This window comes from Staurois parvus, unplaced genomic scaffold (assembly GCF_062004578.1).
Source record: "Staurois parvus isolate SC_StPar_1 unplaced genomic scaffold, SC_StPar_1.0 ptg000009l, whole genome shotgun sequence".
Taxonomy (NCBI): domain Eukaryota; kingdom Metazoa; phylum Chordata; class Amphibia; order Anura; family Ranidae; genus Staurois; species Staurois parvus.
This window is the reverse complement of record NW_028317805.1, coordinates 7287493-7309066: the sequence shown is the minus strand read 5'-3', so window position 1 is coordinate 7309066 and position 21574 is coordinate 7287493. Positions and strand designations below refer to the sequence as shown.

The 21574-nt window shown below is 40.6% G+C and overlaps 1 protein-coding gene across 1 annotated transcript in view; it reads left to right on the top strand.

Annotated features, from left to right (window-relative positions):
- The first annotated feature begins 2276 nt into the window (after nt 1-2276).
- The window catches only part of MGMT (O-6-methylguanine-DNA methyltransferase), a 625576-nt gene continuing 606278 nt past the window's right edge, over nt 2277-21574 (top strand). Inside the window, exon 1 of the mRNA XM_089669522.1 lies at nt 2277-2332. The gene's annotated coding sequence lies outside the window, so the exon portion shown is untranslated. The remainder of the gene's footprint in view (nt 2333-21574) is intronic.

Below are 21574 nucleotides of genomic sequence, written 5' to 3'. Positions count from 1 at the left end.
TTCCCTGTGCACAGGATGATCTCTCTACCTCCCTGTACACAGGATGATCTCTCTACCTCCCTGTGCACAGGATGATCTCTCTACCTCCCTGTGCACAGGATGATCTCTCTACCTCCCTGTGCACAGGATGATCTCTCTACCTCCCTGTGCACAGGATGATCTCTCTACCTTCCTGTGCACAGGATGATCTCTCTACCTTCCTGTGCACAGGATGATCTTTCTACCCCCCTGTGCACAGGATGATCTCTCTACCTTCCTGTGCACAGGATGATCTCTCTGCCTCCCTGTGCACAGGATGATCTTTCTACTTCCCTGTGCACAGGATGATCTCTCTACCTTCCTGTGCACAGGATGATCTCTCTACCTCCCTGTGCACAGGATGATCTTTCTACTTCCCTGTGCACAGGATGATCTCTCTACCTCTCTGTGCACAGGATGATCTCTCTACCTCCCTGTGCACAGGATGATCTCTCTACCTCTCTGTGCACAGGATGATCTCTCTACCTCCCTGTGCACAGATGATCTCTCTACCTCTCTGTGCACAGGATGATCTCTCTACTTCCCTGTGCACAGGATGATCTCTCTACCTCCCTGTGCACAGATGATCTCTCTACCTCTCTGTGCACAGGATGATCTCTCTACCTCCCTGTGCACAGGATGATCTCTCTACCTCTCTGTGCACAGGATGATCTCTCTACTTCCCTGTGCACAGGATGATCTCTCTACCTCTCTGTGCACAGGATGATTTCTCTACCTCCCTGTGCACAGGATGACCTCTCTACTTCCCTGTGCACAGGATGATCTCTCTACCTCCCTGTGCACAGGATGATCTATCTACCTCCCTGTGCACAGGATGATCTCTCTACCTCCCTTTGCACAGGATGATCTCTCTACCTCCCTGTGCACAGGATGATCTCTCTACTTCCCTGTGCACAGGATGATCTCTCTACCTTCCTGTGCACAGGATGATCTCTCTGCCTCCCTGTGCACAGGATGATCTTTCTACTTCCCTGTGCACAGGATGATCTATCTACCTCCCTGTGCACAGGATGATCTCTTTACCTCCCTGTGCCCAGGATGATCTCTCTACCTTCCTGTGCACAGGATGATCTCTCTACCTCCCTGTGCACAGGATGATCTTTCTACTTCCCTGTGCACAGGATGATCTCTCTACCTCCCTGTGCACAGAAACCTCCTGTGCACTGTCCCTGTGAACCTGGTTCCTTGTGATCTGCTACACACCCCATGTACTTTTCCTTTCTTTGATGTGCTTCCTGCATGGACCTGAGCTAAGTCCAATCCACACAAGACCTTTCTGCTGTGTTTCCCTTCAAGTGATATACTACCAATGTGGAGTTGAGGTCAGGCCACATAAGACTCCACTTTCCCCAGTGATCTCCTACTGGAGGTTCCCCGCTATGCTCCCTCCCTCCTGTGTTGTGTTGTCTGTGTGTACTCTGAGCTATGGCCAGGTGCACAGGACATGTCCCTCTGCAATCCCCAGATCTACAGGCCTCCTATACCATTCTTGGCATATCCTGTTATTTGCCCTTTTGTACTAGACTTCTATCCTGTGACCCAGAACTCAATCCTTGCTGCATCCTGTTGTTGTTTGCCCCTTGTTGTGCATGGATCTCTGTCCTGTTTCTCCATGGGCCTATATCGCTGCTGTTCCACATCTGTGGCCTGTGAACCCACTGGAATAACTTGAGTTGAACCTTGGGCTGCTGTCACTGTGACTCTGGACTTATCATTGCCATACAATACAGCTGCTTTGTGCCCCTGGACTCCCTATTTGGATTTCTGGATTGACAATTGTCTGCACAGGACTCCTAGAGGGGTCTGTCCTTCAAAGATTGTTTTCACAATGCACTACACATTAAATTGCATGTAATTTGACCTGTGTTTTTTTTTAATTTGTGAATGCATTATAATACTTTAATAAAGGATTTTTGTTTGCAATAATTCTGCTATTATATTATTATTATTATACAGTATTTATAAAGCGCCAATAGTTCGCTCAGCGCTGTACATTACAAAGGGGACAGAACATGTGACAGAACAATAACAATACAATGCAAAACATGAGGGGATTGAGGACATATATATATATATATATATATATATATATATATATATATAATGATATAATATAATAAGCATGCCCATCTCTTTGTATTGGTCTGTTCCTTTTACTGGCTGAGCAGCCGTAGTCAGGGACATGTCCTGACATGAACTTTAGTCTGTTATTCGGAAAAGCCTACTTTCACTTTCTACCCAGCCAGATTTTCAAGACGTGAAAACGTGTTCTCTAGTTGTAATCATCAGCAAGGTAAGGAAAATAGGCAACACAAGGCTTATTTGGTATTCAAACATTAAAAAGCTTCTTCATCAAACTTGACACTTACACATCCGATTAAAACAGCATCCACCGTAATCCCTAGACACTGGAAATGCCCCCTTGAAAGAATGGATAGATTACGTAAACTTCTTATCCATACAAGAGAAGTCTTAAATATAAAGTAGGATGGACATAAACATTTGAATTTTGCATGATATGAGTGGACAATGTTCAGACGGATTGACCCGTACAAGACCATCAACCAGAAGGGATAACTATATACCAACAAAATCCCATGAAATTGGAGACACTCGGATACCTAGTTTTTGAGAATTCATCCTTTTACTATATCCCATTAATTAAGACAAAACTTTTCCTTGGTAGCTATATTTTCCTCCCCTTCCTTTACCATCCTTTCTCCCCCCCTCCCCCAGTTATTTTCTCTCATTTTTAAAAAGGAAATTCAGTCCCTTGAAATTGTTGCCATCCCCCACACCACCATCTTTGTGTGTCTGATGCATTCACAGATATGCTGAAAGGCTGCCTAGTCTTCAGGACCTGCCAAAGATCTGCAGCACATCTTTCCATGCATAGGGCTTCCCATGCATACACAAATAATGCCGGTATCTGTGGTCTTAGTACCTTTGGCGTCTGCCTGCATCTGCGTGGAAACCCTGCAAATGTGCAAAAGTGCCATAGATCTCTGCCACAGAATCTCGATGTGCTTTAGTGCCTGACATCCTAGGAGGCACCTTGTGGCGCTGCCCAAAACCCAAGGAGGCGTCTAGTGCCACTGCCTGACATCCTAGGAAGTAGTGCGGGCAAGAAAAAGTTTCAGAGGGAGGAGGGGGGAGCCAGGAGGAAGAAAGTTGTTTTATTGGCTGAAATTCAGCTTTAAGTCTTTCTCTCTGGTCCAAAGTCTTGGCCCCATCTATAATCTGCAGGGCATAAATGGAGGTGAAATATGGAGAGAGCAAGGCACTAGATGTCACCGAATAGAATATACCTACCATCATACTGAACAACAGGCATAGGAAAATACAACACAAAAAAAAAACAAAACACAAATGGCAGTTTTTTTTTTGACTGACTTTACTGAAGTGTTAGACATGTCAACTCAAGGCTCCATAAAACCTTTCAACAAACCTTCTTTCCTAACATTGTTGTCTCAATGTGCACTAAGTTTTGTTGTCCAGTTATGCATAACCCTGTCAAGTCATATTTTATCATCAATAATTCTGTGTTTTGATTGTAATTACTAACTCATTCACATAATTCTTACTGAGTGTATTATAAAAAAATAAAATTAAAATAAAGTTTGTTAAAAAGGAATTAAAATGCTGCAGAAAAAGGAAACATGGATATAAGAAAATCACTTCTCTATATTAACTAGCCACGCACACATCAATGTTTACATTATTGTTTTTGTAATCGTAACTACTGATCAATAGGAATTTTACTTTGGATAATTCAGAATTTTGGCTTTTTGGTTTCTCTGTGGTCATTCCATTAAGTTGTGCAAGTTATTGTTTGTATCTTACTATACTGTTCTCATCAACATGTTCATTTGTCAAACATTGTAATATTTTGCTTTAAATTGTTATTTATAGTAGAATTCCAGATTTAATTTTATTTGGACTAGTTGGTTTGTGCCAAGCTGACCCAAACAACCTATTTAATTACAGAATGATGGGGCCACTGTTTGTGCTGTTTTGGACTGTAATAGGATTAGCTAGATATAGTAAGTGATGCTGTGTTCCGGCAGCAGTACAGGCAACTTCCTGTCTGCTGCCAGATGTAAAGAGAATCAGGTTGAGTGCTTCTTCACCATTCGGGAGATACCTTTTTGTTTTATCAATGAATAAAAGGCCTCCTCTGATTGGCCGAGGTGGGAATCATGACGTCTTCCACCCATCTCACTGCCTCAGTCAATCAGAGGAAGGCTTGTACAGTATTTGCTGATAAAAATACAAGGCTTCTCCAGTGCTTGCTCCCACTTCTTCATTGCTTGCCTAGGATGACATCTGCCTGCACCCAACCCCCCCCCCCCACACACACACATGCCTACAGACCCCTGTGATACCCATCACACATCCTAGGAGGTAACTAGACCAGTCTCCCTGTGTCCTTCAATCTGGTCCATGTGCAGTAGAGGGTTGGCTGTGGGTGATCAGGAACTTACAACTGGTTCCCAAATCAAAGATGGCAGTATGGGAAACTAATGAGCTGTGAAGACTTAGGGTTCTGCAAATACAGCACTGGACTTCTTGGCCTGGTAAGTATGTATTTTTTAAAAGTCAGCAGCTACAGTTCTTGCAGTGAAGTTCCTTTTTGAACCTCATATGAGTTTTTTGTGATTGGTTTTATATACATGTTAATGTAGAAATATCTCCTCCGTCTAGGTACAAATGTAGATGGAATGGTTTGGAGAAGGATGTGGGGGGATATGTTAATACACTTTTCTGTGGTCATGGTCAACTATGATTAACCTCTTGCACATACGCGGCGGCAAAGAGGGTGGGCTTTAAAGCGGAACTAAACCCATTCAGTTTCCCATAACAGTTACATTCAAGGCATGCTGAAAAAGATAACTGTCAATTTTGCTTGTGCTCACAACCAAACTGTCAAACCATCAATTGGCTGGTGTCATAACTGATCACATGTGCAGCATCATGGCAACTGGAGATCAAAGAAGACCAAGATGGCAGCTTCCTTGATTGTGAAAAGACAGGAAGGTATAGTTCTGTTTTAATGCCCACATGCCGCACACATGTGTCCATGTGCAGCCAAGCTTTCTCTGCTGTGACCATGCTCAGTGCGTGCTCCTAGCTTAGTGACCGAGCTGTCTAAGACAGAGCTCACGGTCTCTGCTTATGATCAGTAGCCAACGGGACCAGCTACAGATCATGTGAACACTGTGAAAGCCAATCACTACGTAATCGACCAATCCTTCTGGCCCCCACATAAAGACGCTGATAAGGGGATGTTGATGCTGGGCAGGAAGGGGTTAGGTAGACTGGTTGGTGTTTGGACACTGTTTGCATATTTACAGTAAAGGATTGGAACTTAGATCTGAGTCAAGGTTTACTATACATCTGGATATGAAAGGATATGGAATCTTATCTTGCACCAGAGTTTCTCTTTCGAAGACAGATAGGGGCTGATATACTAAAACTGGAGAGTGCAAAATCTGGTGCAGCTGTACATAGAAACCAATCAGCTTCCAGGTTTTATTGTCAAAGCTTAATGGAACAAGCTGAAGTTAGATTCTGATTGGTTACCATGCACAGCTGCACCAGATTTTGCAGTCATCAGTTTCAGTAAATGAACCCCATTGAGGCTAGGTTCACATCTGTGAGGGTGGTGCTGCTGCGGATCTTCGCGAAAAGCAGCCGCACCACCCGCACAGAGGACTGCGGACCTGTGGGCGGGTGCCATTAGTTCTAATGGCATGCCACCCGCACTGCAAAACGCAACCGTATTGGGAACCGAGGTTCATGTGTGGGCAGCGTTTTCGAAAGCAGTGCAGGGACTTCTTCCCTGCGTGTCAGGGGCACGGGAGTCCATTTAAATGAATGGGCTCTCGTGCCCGCACAAAACACGGCCCGCACGGCCGCATATATGTGAACCGGGGCTTAGTGACAGGGTTGAGCAGATATGCAGTTTATTCTTTGACAAATGTAGTTACTGCTCTTGTCAGTTATCAACACAGGACACAGGCATAAAAAGGAGTTTAAAAGTTTGCAAATGTAAAAAAAAGACTTTCTTCCCGCGTACATTCACTTGAATCAGCTTTTCTGCACTGGTGCATCAAAACAACATTTAGGGTAATGACATGACTACAGCTATCTTTTCAGTAATCAAAGTACTAATGTGAAACTATGTGGTTTATTTCAAATTACTTTCTTAATCCAATTTCAGCCAGTAGGGCTTGAAAAACTTGTAAAATGAACCAAGTATAACTAAAAGGATTAAAAAGGCAAATGACCCCCCCCCCCCCAAGAAAAAAAAAAGTACGGTATGTTAAAAGTATGAAACAATGATTCATATAATTTTATGTGAAGGAATAATACAAAGTAAACATGTCCATTAAAACAAAAGTGGCACCTGGGTTCAACTGATACAGTATGTGTCTACACTCAGTAGATGGTATTTGCGGCGGCAGCAGCCCATAGGGATGTTCAGGCTTATTAAGGCATTACAAAAGAAAAGTGGTAATGTGCTAAATGTACAAAGTCTTAGCAATCAGTTTAAATCTTTTACTAGTTGGAAGCTGTCAGAACAGTGAAAATGATTGCTGATTGGTTGCTGTGGGTTATTGCACTTTATATATTGCTCTTATTTAATAGGCATAGGCCCATTTAATGGAAAAGTGTACTAGGAGAATTACAAAGGCTGACATTACAAACCACTCCTTTAGAAAATTGTATTTGCTTGGCCTTTCGCATACCTAGTAGATTCAGTACTTCTGACCATTGACCCCAAACAAGTGACAGAATGGAAGTGTTGGCTCTGTCCTGCTGCACTAACTGCGGGTTTTGTTTAGGATGTTCTGGGTTAATGACTGAGAAAAAGTTGAAGACAGAGACAGCCAAGCAAACAGAATTTTCAAAAAGTGTCAATGGCCTGATCGTTTCCGTTAAAGTTCAACTCTGGGGGAAATTGAAAACATTAACAGGGAAACTCAACAGGGAAAGTGAAAACAATAAAAAATTGACAGAGGTTCTAGTATCCCCCTATTTAATTGAAAACGTATTGAAAATAATTTATACTTCTGTCTGTATTGCTTTTAGAAAGATCTTAAAGCGGTATTAAACACAAAACCAAAAATGCCATATATTATAGCTTACCAATCCTCATGCCTAGTACACACGATCAGATAATCGGACAAATTATTGTTCGTTGTTATGTAGCATGCTAGTCTCATATCGAAAATGAAGAGGTTACTAAAGTTATAAAAATTCTCGAACAACAGAATATAACATCGGAAGTGATATAATGTATTGTGTTGTATTGTAATGTATTGTTTCATTCCTGAACATGTGTGGTCTTGGTCTCTCAATTTTTTTTGGAGGAATATTGTACTGATGAAACAAAAATTGTTTGCGTTTTTATTGTATGAGAAAAAAATGCATGCTTGTTCCTTGGGATATTGTCGAAATCAGCTTTTCAAAGCCGTGTACTAACGATCAGATTATTGTACGATTCCCTCCAAAATTGATTTTTTTATCTGATTTTCTGATTGTGTGTACATGGCATTTGATGTAGTGGTTGCATTAGTTCTCTTTTTTTCTCCTTATGTTTTTTTTCCCACTCTGTTTTTACCCGGTGATCTGGCCAGTAACACACCTCCTGTATTAGAGTGCTCCCACTCTGGATGAAGGAGTACAGGGGAACCTTTGGACAGTAGCACTGTCAGTCTGGTAGGAGGGGGGTGTTAGATTGACTAGCAGATTTAGATACACTAACAAACTGAAGCGAAACTCCAGCTCACACTGTAGTCACACAAGCAGTTACAGCAACAATTTTTCTTCTTTTAAGATAAAAGCTTTACGTGAATAAATAAAAGTTGATCATTGTAAGCCTCCTGTGTAAATATATTCCAGCTACCTGGGATGTTCCATGATCCAAATCTTTATTAGCTACATATTAAAACACACTGTGTGTACACTAACGCATTTCGGGTGTATTGGAGAAGGCCTCCCTCATGGCTGAAATGCGATAGCTGTACAAACTGCGTGTTTTAATATGTAGCTAATAAAGATTTGGATCATGGAACATACTGGGTAGCAGGCCTAAATTTACACAGATTTATGCTTTGAGAGTGAATATCCCAGCCAGGAGCACTGGTCCTCAGCAATAGTCTAGTAGAGCCAGGGGCGGACTGACCATTCGAGCACTCAGGCACTGCCCGAGGGCCCGGGGTCAGTAGGGAGCCCCATGAAATGCCCCTGGTACCTATTTTTATAGGCTTTTTTTGAGTGTGGGCAAGGACACAGGGGCCCCATGATCCCCTATTGCCCTGGGGCCCCATGAGTTGTCAGTCCGCTTCTGAGTAGAGCATGAGTGTTTCAGTGGTAAATGGTCTGTCTCAACACTGTAATTGCTACATTTGCAGGAGAGCTTGTTCCATTGAAAAACAACAGACTTACTGGCCAGATCACCAAAGGAAAGAAAGCCTAAAAAAGAAAATTAGTGCAGCCAACACATCTACAAATTGGTAAGCTGCAATATAATAAATGTTTTATTTTAATACCGCTTTAATTTCCTTCCTGGATACAACCTTTTTTACTAGATAGGAAGTTAAGGAATCTCTCCTATGGAGTTCCCATCAGCAGTAAAACCTGACAGGAGTTCTAATTCTTTCCCGCTCTATTCAAAACTTAAAAAACAGTTTTAGGTATAGATACACTTTAAAGCTCAACCTTTTTGTCCCGTAAAACTGAGTCTCACTAGGTTCTTAAAATAAATAAAAACGGGTCTAGATGCAAAACTCACCTTTATTCAAGAGCTGCACCATGTATGCCTCTAAAATGCCACAAGGTGTCCTCAGTCTTCCTGGCTGAATGACACCCAGCATTAGGCTAGGTTCACACCTATGCAGGTTGTGTTTCAGCCGTTTCTGCATTGTGTTTTCAATTGTGTCTTGCGTTTTTGCACCTTTTTTTATTATGCGTTTTTGACACAGTTTGCATTTTTTTTCATTTGTTTTATTTTCCTTGTTGCTAGGCAGATTTAAAATGCAAAACGCATCATAAACGCATCAAAAACGTGTCAAAAACGTGATAATAACACACTACATGCTTTTTTTCAGCATTTCTATTGAAGTCTATAGAACCAAAAATGCAACTTTTTGCATTCAAAAAAGTCTCTGACCTTTTCCAAAAAACGCACTGGGTGAAAACGAGGAGATGTGAGCATGTCCTATAGGAAATCATGTTAAATGTTTCTGGAAAATGCTTTGGTGTGAACCTAGGGTAACTCAACCTGGAAGACTGAGACTTTACTGTGAATGCTGGGCATTATCGTCCTGCACCATGAAATGTTGCAGAGAGCACTGCTCACATAATCAAGTTACTAAAGCTCTTTGCACAGTTGTACCAACTGTCGGAAGAACACCAAGGAAGGAATTTACCTTCTTGATGACTTCAGAATAAGGTAGGTATAAGAAAATTCATGACATACATGCTGAGGGCCTCCAAGGATGAGGGGGGTGAGTTGATTAGGAGTGGAGGACTGAGCCCCAATTTGAACTTTAAATTCAATTCAACCTCTAATCCAGGGGTCTACAAATTTTCCAAATGAAGGACCAGTTTACTGTCATTTAGACTTTGAGGGCAGACTGTGGCCAGTGAGAGTAGTAAATGTCCCGGCATCAGTGGGAGTAAACATACCCTAATCAATGTCTCAGGCTTGGTGGTAAGTGGGGATAAAACAATTGCATGGCTCCTGTGGTCAGTAGGAAGAAGAATAGTGCCCTATCACTGGTGTTAGTGAAAGAATAGAAGGAATGGTCCTTCATCCTTGGTGTCAGTGGGAGGAATAGTATCCCGCTGTTGTTGTCAGTGGAAGGATAGGTCCTTTACCATTGGTGTCACCAAGGGGAATTATTGGGGGGGGATAGTGCATTATATAAGTGTGAAGAATAGTCCCCCAGGGGCCAGATAAAGGTAAGCACTTTCCCTGAGGGGAGTGGGACATTAATAGCTCCAAGCAACCATCCTACAGACTAATTCCATTATGAGACAATATGGGAGGAGGCCAGTGGGCTATTGAGTGGTCATTTGGAACCATCACTGTCCTTTCTCCTACATGCCTTCCGGTACTTCCTCGAAATGTGAGGGGCTTGTGCACCTGAAAATCTCAGTTTTCAAAAAAGTCAGTTTACTAATGTCTAACCTGATTGTGAAAAAAAAATAGAATTTGGAGAAAAAAGTAGGAAAGCCCACAACCTGAACAAGCTGGTAAAAACCCATGAAATGTATGGACATCCACTGTTAAGTATGCATTATGAAGATTTGTATAGATCCATATAGGAGAGTCATTCCCGACCAAAGTTCCCAAGAAAAATAGAAAAAAGGGTGCACCAGCCTAGTGCAATATCCTCAAAACTTGACTTTATTAATAAAAACGTGGTAAGTATTATACTTACAGCCACAAGTTCCAACCCATGGAGCATAACAATTGATGGTGGAATGTACAAAGATCCAGCTTGGATGTATTGTAATAAGCTGAGAGCCTTGGCTCTGAGGAAGAGGCAAGGCCTCGAAACATGCCAGCCGGTTGGATCTTTGTATATTCCACCATCAGTTGTTATGCTCCATGGGTTGGAACTTGTAGTTGTATTGTGATAAAATGAGATACATCTGTTGGTTTGTAAATATAACACTTACCACATTTTTATTATTCAAGTCAAGTTTTGAGGATAATGCACTAGGCTGGTGCACCCTCTTTTCTATTTTTCTAGTGTTCTCAGACGTCCCCAGTCTTGAGAGGGCAGCAAGGCGAGGCATGTCCATCAGATCCAGGAGTGGAATCTAGCCAAGTGTTATTGTTTGGGGATCGCTTCCAAGCACAGGAGACTGTGTGGATTTATTCACTTTGTGTTTGCAACTGACCAGAGTTCCCCCTGAGGTTGCTAAAGATTTCTTGAGCAATTTCTTCCTCTCAGAAAAGTAATCACTGACAACAAAGATTGTTTTAGCTACCGATAAGGGGAGATTCTTCCCAAAAACCACAAGTGTAAGGAGCATTTTTCCCAGTGACCATCACACTAATGAACTTTTTTTTGTGAGTTCCCCTGTGTCAGAAAGTTGAGAATGAATGGCATAGGATATAACTGAGTGATCTAAGAAATATACCTAGATGAGAGTCACAGTCTGTCATTGAATCCGCTTATTGTTTTATTCTATTAAAGATGAGTTGCCTACATACATAGTGTCTCCACCCGACAAACCACAGTCGCCAGACGTGTTTCACACACAATGGGATTGCTCACATGGATAGAGAAGGTACCATCATACACATAATGGTTATGTCTTGAATGTTTTAAGAGTCATTTTTATATTTGTACGGAGATACTGTTAGTCTCTATGCTCATTTATATTTACGAATAATTATGTACAAGCAATCAATTTTGGATTTTCTGAGCATGATAGATATTCTCCAATGTATTCTGCCTGTACTGACATTTTAAAGAAAAACCCTACACACAGCTGGAGAGAAAATTTGCTTCCTGTTCCATTAAACTGCCACAGCTATTATAAAACCAAATGATGGTGTCACGCTCATCCAACGAATTATCAGTAAAGTGGCACAAACAATCAACTGGAGAATGCTATAGTACCAAGAGAGGATATCTTCATTATAGCCTCATGGAAGGGGGAGAAGACACAACTAGTGCAGGAAACCCTCATCAATGGAGTCTTTGTGTGATACAAGAAGCCAAAAGATAACACAATCAACTGGTGCCCAAACCTGATACAGTTTTTGTACAGTGGGCCTTTAAAGCGATGATAAACTCCTCCAAAAAACAGAATTTATTGCTTCTTACCAGTCCATGGTTGTAATGGCTGCATTTGTTTTCTTTTGTCAGGCTTTTTTCCTTTGGTTTTCACCTGATGATCTGGCCAGTAATACACCTCCTGTACTACTCTGGATGAACAGAGACACCTTTGAACAGCAGCATTGTCAGTATGGGGGGAGGGGAGTGTTAGATGTACTAGCAACAGAGCTTTTTTCAGCCGGAATGTAGGGGAGCGCAGTTCCGGTGCCTCCAGCCCTGAATGTATGTAATGGCAAAGGATGCTGGGATGTGCTGGTCTATTGATGCTGGCTGCTGTGAGATCTATTGTCGCTGGAGGGGATCTATTTTTGCGTGGGGATCAATTATTGCAGGGGGGTCTATTGTTGAGGGAGAGGTCAATTGATGCTGGCTGCTGGGAGATCTGATGCTGCTGCTGGGGGTCTATTGTTGCTGGAGTGTGTCTATTGTTGCTGGGGTGGTATTTTTTTGCTGGGGCAATGTTGCTAGGGCAGTCTATTGTTGTGGGGGATCTATTGTTGTGGGGTGATCTTTCGTTGCTGGGGGGGAATATATGTTTTGCTGGCTGCAGGGGATCTACTTTAGTGCTTTACATGATATCATTAACAAATTCCATACAAATTGACAAAATGATACTTGGTTCTGTATCCTCTAAAAGGGGTGGTAATAGGAGGTGGGTAAGAACAAGGGATGGTGCTTGGAGGTGGGTAGGGGGTGATGACAAGGGGTGACTCAGAAAGGGGAGTTCCTGAGTCACCCCTGCCTAACCCTGACTAGCAGATTTAGATACACTAACAAATTAAAGCCAAACTCCATCTAACACTTTATAAACAGTTACAGCAACCTTTTTTGGGGGGGGAGGCATAAAAGTTTTACATGAATAAATAAAAGTTGGTCATTGTAAACACCCCTTTTAGTGGTAAATGGTTTAGTGGTTTGTCTCTTCCCTGTAACTGATACATTTGCAGGAGAGTTTGGTCTTTTGAAAAATAACTTAGTGGCCAGACAACCAGGGGATAATAAAAGGTAAGAAAGCCCAAAAACAAAAACTAACGCAGCCATCACATCTAAGAATTGGTAAGTTGCAATATAGTAAATGTTTGCTTTTGGGTGAATACCGCTTTAAGTCATATCAGTAAAATATGGCAGAATTCAAAATACATTACAGTTTTATTGTATTTTAGGCCTATCCATGCTTATTTAACAGGGTTCAATGTGCGATGATTCGATTATGCCTTATTTTGCTATGCAGTGCAGCCATGATGTCTTAATTTCAAAGCAGGTCTTTCGAATATGATTAACCCACGGGGTCACTGAGTAATATAATTAGCAATGACAGATTCTGTATATCTGTGAAATCGATATCAGAAGTAAAATGGTATAGCATATATTAGTTTATTTTGTTTGGCTCTGTATACAGAGCTCAGTGACAAGATTAGCATTGGTTTGTTATGTGATGGATTTGGAGAGGGTGATTAGATTGAAATAATTATTGGTGGTTGTAGCTTAGAGTATATAAGCATGTTAATGCGGACAGACGCAATAATACCTCCTGTCACTAACAGCCAGCTGGAGATGCACGGCTATTGATTGTATTGGGAATGGGCCATTGTAAAGATAATTTTGGTTATTTCACATATATTTTATAATTATGTGCTGGGCCAGTGGGATTTTATATTAAAAAACACCAATTATTTTGTTACTATGGCAACCTAAGTAGGAGCACATTGGTAAATAGCATTTGTTATAAAACCGCATTTTAGAGGCATTTTTAACCTTTATGTTTCCAGACATAGGGAGACCGTAAAGCACTGAATGCACTATAGCAGCTGATCTAAGGGCAGTTCATGGTACAGAAAAGCAAATGGCAGAACCTTAGCTAGCCACAGAGGTCCCGGCATTTGATCGTTCGATGGAGGGACTCTGTTTGGGAAGGGGTAGGCTGTAACCCTGAGTTGGACAGTAGTTTGGACCTCATTTATGTCCGGTCCTAGGACAGGGTGGCTACACCTTCCCTTAAAGTGTTACTAAACCCAGGACCCTGCATTCATTATATTCAGTCTTGCATAGTACACAGAACATGGAAATTATTTTTGTAAATATAGTTTGTTTTTATCTACTGATGCCCCTTATCTGCATTTTTTATGTGTTTTACTGTGTTCCAGTGCAGTTGAGTGCAGATAAAATGCAGCATTTTCTACCTTTTTTCTGGAACTGACAGCACTGGTGTGAACTATGCCATTGTAAACCTATATATAAATATAACCTAGTATTCATGCATTTTTGATGCAGAAAAAAACCCGCACTGGACTGCATGTGGTGTGAACCTGCCCTCAAAGGTATAGTTCACCTTTATCAACAAAAACTGCCTTTGCAGAGAAGGGGTGTCTGTAGATTGAAAAAAAAACTGTGCTTTGACCAAGGTTTAATAATGCCCTTAATACAGATGTAGGCCATTTACCTACCTCCTGAAGCCTGACTGGAAACCTCCCAGGATGTTAAGTGAGGCCTAGTCCTTACTGTTCACCCCCACCATCACAGGAATTAGCTTTTTCTCTGATTCAAACCCCCTCACACACTCTCTCTCGGCTGATATAGTAGCTCTGATCTCAGTGCTTGACAGCTCACTCCTGTGATGGTGAGCAGTAATAGCTCACTTAGCAATGACCTTAGCAACATCCTTAGAGTTTATCAGTCAGGCTTCATGAGGTACGTAAATGGCCTACACCTACAGCAAGATCATTATTCATCTTTAGTCAGAACTGCACAGTTTGTTTTTACCTACTGATGCCCCTTATCTGCATAGGCAGTTTTTTGGTAAAGGTGAAGTAACCCCTTAACAATGTGAGCCTATTGAAGTGCTGGAAGCCACATTAGGTTGTGTCCTGTATTAGTTGATTTGACATACAGTTGTATTGATAATGTACTGATATATAGTTGTATTGATACTGTATCAAAAGATATATTGCTGTATTGATATTATATTGATATACAGTTGTATTGATATCATATGGTGTTAACATATAATTCTATTATTACTGTATTGATATAAAATGTATATAGTTGCATTTATATTGTATGCTATTGATATAAAATTGTATTAATACTGATATATATATATATATATATATATATATATATCTACACACAGTGCTCAGCATAAATAAGTACACCCCTTTTGAAAAGTAAGATATTAATCAATATCTCAATTAACTCAAGAAAACCTTTTGACAAAACTGAGTTTTATAGTACATTTGTTTAACTCATTACATGACAGTAAGGTAAATAATATAACTTAGATTACAAAATCTTCAGTTTTACTCAAATGAGTTGATGCAACAATGAATACACCCCACAACAAAAAATTGTTCCATATAGTATTTTGTATGACCTCCATGATTTGTAATGACAGCACCAAGTCTTCTAGTCATGGCATGAACAAGTTGGTGACATATTGCAACATCTATCTTTTTCCATTCTTCAAGAACAACCTTTTTTAGTTCCTGGATGCTGGATGGAGAGTGATGCTCAACTTCAGAACTCACCATAGGTATTCGATTGGGTTCAGATCAGGAGACATACTTGGCCACTGAATTACTTTCATCTTGTTCTTCTTCAGAAATGTAACAGTGGCCTTAGATGTGTGTTTTGGATCATTGTCATGTTGGAAAAGTGCATGGCGACCAAGGGCATGGAGTGATGGTAGCATCTTTTCTTTCAATATAGAGCAGTACATCTGTGAATTCATGATACCATCAATGAAATGCAGCTCCCTGACACCAGCAGCACTCATTCAGCCCTGCAGAAGTACACTGCCACCACCATGTTTCACTGTAGGCACCATGCATTTTTCTTTGTACTCCTCACTGTTGCAACGCCATACAGTTTTGAAGCCATCAGTTCCAAAAACATTTATCTTGGTCTCATCACTCCAGAGTACAGAGTCCCAGTAGTCTTCATTTTCAGCATGGGCCCTGGCAAATTCTAGGTTGGCTTTTTTGTGCATGGGCTTTAGGAGAGGCTTCCTTCATGGATGACACCCATGCATGCCATTCCTCTGCAGTGTATTCCATATTGTGCCACAGGAAACAATCACCCCAGTTTCATTTTCTAATTTTTTAGCTAACTGCAGTGAATTTGCATTGTAATTTTCTTAAACCTTTCTCATCAGAAGACACTCCTGTCGAGGCATTAACTTCCGTGGACAAACTGGATGCCTCTGTGAGATGGTTGCAGTTCCATGTTTGTTAAATCTCTGTATCACTTTTGCTACAGTATTCTGACTGATAAGTAAAGCTTTGCTGACTTTCTTGTAGCCTTCACCTTTCTGGTGTAAAGAAATTATTTTCTTTCTCAGGCCTTGTGACATTTCTTCTCCATGTGGTGCCATTGCTGACAGCATGAAATGGGAGGGGTTTTCTTTACGTAATGCCCTTTTATAATCAACTGTCTGGACACCTGTTTAATGAATAATTAGACTCACCTGTGGTTGAATTCTTGTTAATTATGATTTTGTTGTCTAAAATGTACCTTTACTCCTTAGACCTTCATTAGGGTGTATTCATTTTTGCAACATGGTATTCAATGAATTTGTTAGGAAAAATATTTTTTTGTGTGTGCACGTTAACAAATCTCGTTTGCAATCAATGGCCTGCATTTGTGGGAGTATTTTGCAGTATAGTGTTCCATAGAAAATGTTGATTCTGAAAGGAAAGTGTTTTCTGACAAATCTGTTTGGGTGTACTCATTTATGCTGAGCACTGTATATATGAATTTATGTCAGGTAACGCATCACTTCGCCCATACATTTGTTGCGAGTACAAATGTTGAGGTATCCTCATGTTTATTTATTTTGACTGTATTGGTATGACACAAAAAAGTAGAGACTCAAAAAGCCAAATCTGACACATTCCAACATTGGTAATTGCAGCAATTTTCTATACAAAGTGGTGCACTATCTGACAGAAACGCAGGGGTGCCAATATCTTTGGCCATGACTCTATATATATATATATGTATATATATATATATATATATATATATATATATATATATATTGTGGCAGTGCGGTATCCTGCCACGGTGGAAATCACGGTGGTGACCCAGGATTCTCAACCATATAGGTTGAGGGGCTCCAGGCAGTTCTCATAAAGCAGAGGAAACTGGTTTATTGATTTCCTCTTTGGTTTGTAAAGCCTGTTTTGGGACCTGTAGCCTAGAGATTTCTAAGAGATTTGAGAGGGATGAAATCTCCAATCCTGGGCCCATGTTTTGAGAGCAGCCAGCGCGCTGATTGCACAGGTGTGTGCAGGCCTTTTTGTGGAGGCCAGGCCATGATTCTGGGCTCCACCCCGGCAGACAGGAGGGCTCCACCCCGGCAGACAGGAGGGCTCCACCCTGGCAGACAGGAGGGCTCTGCCTTGAAGTAAGGTGGGGTTCATCAAGGAGAGGTGGAAGCCAGAATAGCTGTGTGCTAGAGGTTCGCTGTGTGCAAAAACAACCTTTTGGAAGGAGTCTGTAGGAGACAGACATAAAGCGGTACGCCTGAGAGAGCCAGATGGCTGAAAATTGTTTAATTTGTTTGATGGTGGATATCCCTGTGTGGGAAGCATTTATGGAACTTTTTCTTTTAAATAAAATTGGGCAAAAGGCCCTTAAAAAGAAGTGAGTTGCTGTGTGCTTTTGAAAAGACAAGCTCTACCATTTGAAGTGAGTTCCCACAATATATATATGTATCTGCATTGAAATTGTATGGTATTGATATAATATTGAAATATAGTTCTGTTGTATTGTATAGTAATGCTATATATTTGTGTTTCTATATGGTTGTAGTAACACTAAAGATATATATATATATATATACAGTTGCAAGAAAAAGTATGTGAACCCCTTGGGATTACGTGGAGTTTTGCATGAATTGGGCATAAAATGTGCTCTGAACGTCATCTAAGTCACAACAATAGAAGAACACAGTCTGCTGAACATAATACTACACAAACATTAGATGTTGCCATGGTTTAATTGCACATAACATGTAAACATTCACAGTGCAGGGAGGAAAAAGTATGTGAACCTTTGATTTAATAACTGATTGACCCTCCTTTGGCAGGAATAACCTCAACCAAACGTTTCCTGTAGTTGCAGATCAGACCTGCACAACGATCTGGAGTAATTTTGGACCACTCCTCTTCACAAAATTGTTTCAGTGTAGAAATATTCTTGGGATGTCTGGTGTGAATCGCTCTCTTAAGGTCATGCCACAGCATTTCAATCGGGTTGAGGTCAGGACTCTGACTGGGCCACTCCAGAAGGCGTATTCTGTGCTGTGGCAGCCATTGTTTTGAAGAATTACTTGTATGCTTTGGGTCATTGTCCTGTTGCATCACCCATCCTCTGCGGAGCTTCAGTTGGCGGACAGATGGTCGTACGTTTTCCTGCAAAATGTCTTGATAAACTCTGGAATTCATTTTCCCATCAATGACAACAATCCGTCCAGGCCCTGAGGCAGCAAAGCAGCCCCAAACCATGATGCTCCCTCCGCCATGTTTTACAGTGGGGATGAGGTTTTGATGTTGGTGTGCTGTGCCTTTTTTTCTCCTCACATAGTGTTGTGTGTTCTTCCCAAACAACTCAATCTTGGTTTCATCTGTCCACAGTATATTTTGCCAGTAGTGCTGTGGAACATCTAGGTGCTCTTTTGCAAACTTCAAACGTGCTACAATATTCTTTTTGGACAGCAATGGCTTCCTCCGTGGTGTCCTCCCATGTACTCCATTCTTGTTTAATGTTTTCCTTATTGTAGATGTGTCAACAAAAATGTTAGCATGTGCCAGAGATTTCTGTAGGTCTTTAACTGACACTCTGGTATTCTTCTTTACCTCATGCAGCATTCTGCGCTGTGTTCTTGCAGTCATTTTTACAGGACGACCATGCCTAGGGAGAGTAGCAACAGTGCTAAACTTTCTCCATTTGTAGACAGTCTGTCTTACCGTGGACACATGAACATCAAGGCTTTTGGAGATACTTTTGTAACCCTTTCCAGCTTCATGCAAGTCAACAATTCTTGATCATAGGTCTTCTGAGAGCTCTTTTCTGCGAGGCATGGTTCACATCAGAGAGTGCTTCTTGAAACCAGTAAACCCAAAACAGGTGTGTGTTTTTTAAGGGCAGGACAGCTGTCAGCAACACATCCAATATCATCACACTGATTGGAGTCAAGGTTGGCTCACTCCTGGCTCCAATTAGCTCTGGGAGAAGTCATTAAGCTAGGGACTCACATACTTTTTCCTCCCTGCACTGTGAATGTTTACATGTTATGTGCAATTAAACCATGGGAACATCTAATGTTTGTGTAGTATTATGTTCAGCAGACTGTGTTCTTCTATTGTTGTGACTTAGATGACGTTCAGAGCACATTTTATGCCCAATTCATGCAAAACTCCACATAATCCCAAGGGGTTCACATACTTTTTCTTGCAACTGTATATATATATATATATATATATATATATATATATATATATATATATATATATTATGGTATTGATTATTGATACTGTATTGATACAGTGAATATAAAAAGTCTGCACACCCCTGGTAAAATGTCAGGTTTCTGTGATGTAAAAATATGAAACAAAGATAAGTTATTTCTGAACTTTTTCCACCTTTAATGTAACCTATAAACTGTACAACTCAATTAAAAAAACAAACTGAAATCTTTTAGGAGGGGAGTAAACATAAAAAACTAAAATAATGTGGTTGCATAAGTGTGCACACCCTCCTATAACTGGATGTATCTGTGTTCAAAATTAAGCAATCACATTCAAAATCATGTTAAATAAGAGTCAGTACACACCTGCCATCATTTAAAGTGCCTCTGGTTAACCCCATATAAAGTTCAGCTATTCTAGTAGGTCTTTCCTGACATTTTCTTAGTCACATCCTACAGCAAAAGCCATGGTCCGCAGAGAGCTTCCAAAGCATCAGAGAATTCTCATTGTTAAAAGGTATCAGTCAGGAGAAGAGTACAAAAGGATTTCCAAGGCATTAGATATACCATGGAACACAGTGAAGACAGTCATCATCAAGTGGAGAAAATATAGCGCAACAGTGACATTACCAATAACTGGACGTTCCTCCAAAATTGATGAAAAGACGAGAAGAAAACTGGTCTGGGAGGCTGCCAAGAGGCCTACAGCAACATTAAAGGAGCTGCAGGAATATCTGGCAAGTACTGGCTGTGTGGTTCATGTGACAACAATCTCCCGCATTCTTCATATGTATGGGCTATGGGATAGAGTGGCAAGATGGAAGCCTTTTCTTACGAAGAAAAACATCCACCCCCGGCTAAATTTAGCAAAAACACATCTGAAGTCATCCAAAAGCATGTGGGAAAATGTGTTATGGTCTGATGAAACCAAGGTTGAACTTTTTGGCCATAATTCCAAAAGATATGTTCGGTGGAAAAACAACACTGCACATCACCAAAAGAACACCATACCCACAGTGAAGCATGGTGGTGGCAGCATCATGCTTTGGGGCTGCTTTTCTTCAGCTGGAACTGGGGCCTTCGTCAAGGTAGATGGAATTATGAACAGTTCCAAATACCAGTCAATATTGACACAAAACCTTCAGGCTTCTGCTAGAAAGCTGAACATTAAGAGGAACTTCATCTTTCAGCATGACAACGGCCCAAAGCATACAAATCAACAAAGGAATGTCTTCGCCAGAAGAAGATGAAAGTTTTGGAATGGCCCAACCAGAGCCCACACCTGAATCCGATCAAAAATCTGTGGGGTGTTCTGAAGAAGGCTGTGCACAGGAGATTCCCTCACAATCTGACAGATTCAGAGTGTTTTTGCAAGGAAGTGGGCAAACATTGTCAAGTCAAAACGTGCCATGCTGATAGACTCATACCCAAAAAGACTGAGTGCTGGAATAAAATCAAAAGGTGCTTCAACAAAGTATTAGTTTAAGGGTGTGCACACTTATGCAACCATATTATTTTAGTTTTTTTTATTTTCACTTCCCTTCACCTAAAAGATTTCAGTTTGTTTTTCAATTGAGTTGTACAGTTTATAGGTTACATTAAAGGTGGAAAAAGTTCTGAAATTTATCTTGGTCTCTTTTTTTTTTTTACATCACAGAAACCTGACATTTTAACAGGGGTGTGTAGACGTTTTATATCCACTGAATATAGTTGCACTGACATTGTGTGGTATTGATATAATATTGATTTATAATTATACTGTATGATATTGCTATACAGTTGTACTGATATTGTATGGCGTTGAGTTGTATTGTATTGATGTATAGTCGTGTTGTATTGATGTATAGTTGTATTGATGTGTAGTCATGTTGTATTGATGTGTAGTCATGTTGTATTGATGTAAAGTTGTATTGATGTAAAGTTGTATTGATGTGTAGTTGTGTTGTATTGATGTGTAGTCATGTTGTATTGATGTGTAGTCATGTTGTATTGATGTAAAGTTGTATTGATGTGTAGTTGTGTTGTATTGATGTGTAGTCATGTTGTATTGATGTAAAGTTGTATTGATGTGTAGTCATGTTGTATTGATGTAAAGTTGTATTAATGTATAGTTGTGTTGTATTGATGTGTAGTCATGTTGTATTGATGTAAAGTTGTATTAATGTATAGTTGTGTTGTATTGATGTGTAGTCATGTTGTA